The sequence below is a fragment of the Stegodyphus dumicola genome, chromosome 11 (assembly GCF_044657685.1).
Source record: "Stegodyphus dumicola isolate Sdum_Otavi_A_Nest chromosome 11, ASM4465768v1".
NCBI lineage: Eukaryota > Metazoa > Arthropoda > Arachnida > Araneae > Eresidae > Stegodyphus > Stegodyphus dumicola.
In genome coordinates, this window is record NC_140778.1 from 105575833 (window position 1) to 105577260 (window position 1428).

Sequence of the window (1428 nt, forward strand, 5' to 3'; positions counted from 1 at the left end):
AACTGAATCGATACGATCGATATTTTAATCGCATAGTTGTAGTTAATGCCCGAAATTAAAAGCAGGACAAATTATTTCAGAAACCATATTGTGGGTACATTTCTGTTAAGAATAATAAAGAAAACAATTAAAAGACGTTTCGTTTTGTTATTTTTAATTACGAATCAAACATTTAAATACCTTGCTTTGTAATATACAGTACCATAATAGTCTTCTATTAATTAATAATAAGCCAGCTGTTTTCGTACACTGCGCAAAAAAAAAAAAAAAAAAAAAAGTGTCAGTTCTTTTCTCTTGTTCCACTGGACCGCTTTACGAAATTCGAATTGCGTTTTTCATGTTTCCAAAGCGCAAGTTAGGCTACAATGCTATATATTAGCATGCTATGCTATATATTAGACAACATAAATTAATCTAATATATAGCGACAGCATTGTTTTAACATAGGTATTTTGACACAAAATCAGACTTTTTCTGAATTAACATGCCAATTGTTTTTCATATTTCGATTCTGTGACTCAAATTATACCTAAATATTAAATTTGGATAAGGTTCGGAGAACAGCCTTAACGCCAAAAGGGGAGAAACAGCTTATTATGGTAGCCCACTTTATGGTTGTCATCCGATGACGTACTTCTTCTAGGAGGACAGCGTGATACTTTTTCCCTACTTAGGGATTATCCGTAGCAGCAGATCGGTCGATTTTGCACTCTTTCTTTTATTCCCATCAAAGGCGTAGCTAGGATTCCAGCGCCCGGGGTCAACTGAAGAATTTGCGCCCCTTTCTATGTGCCAAGAATGCAAAACATTCATTAAAAAATTTCGTAGCATTAATTTGGCGCCCCCTGGATGCTGTGCCCGAGGAAAGATGTCCCCTTTTGCCCCACCTTTGGCTACGCCACTTCACTCATGGACCCAATCGTATTTTAGGAAATTTTCTACTTCTTTTCTTTTGTAAGATTCCTGTCCTTAAGTTGAAGCGGAAAATGAGGAACCTTAAGAACTAGTAAGCGAATAATCACTTAGTTCAGCGAAAAAAAAAGCAGAACTGAATAAGGGCTAAATACCCTTTATTATTCAAAATAAATTGAGCAGACGACTCCTTCTTGGAGTTTATAATAAAGCCTCCACTTGGGCTTGAACTGAGGAATACTAAAAAATAAAACTTAACTAAACTTAAATATAGCCGAAACTATCAAGATTATAACAGAGTTGGCCCTTTAACGCAAACTAACGGCGAAGCTATCAGAGGCCTAATGTACGGCCGAGCACACTAATAGCTTAGAGAGATAAAGAGTAGCCTAATAAAAGGCGAACGCGAGCTGCTCAGAAAATCTGGCTCTTTAACGAACTCAGTAGAACTTCAAAGTTAAATACTTCTTCCCCTCATTTGCATTTGACCGCGATTCTGAAAATACGTTCTGACCG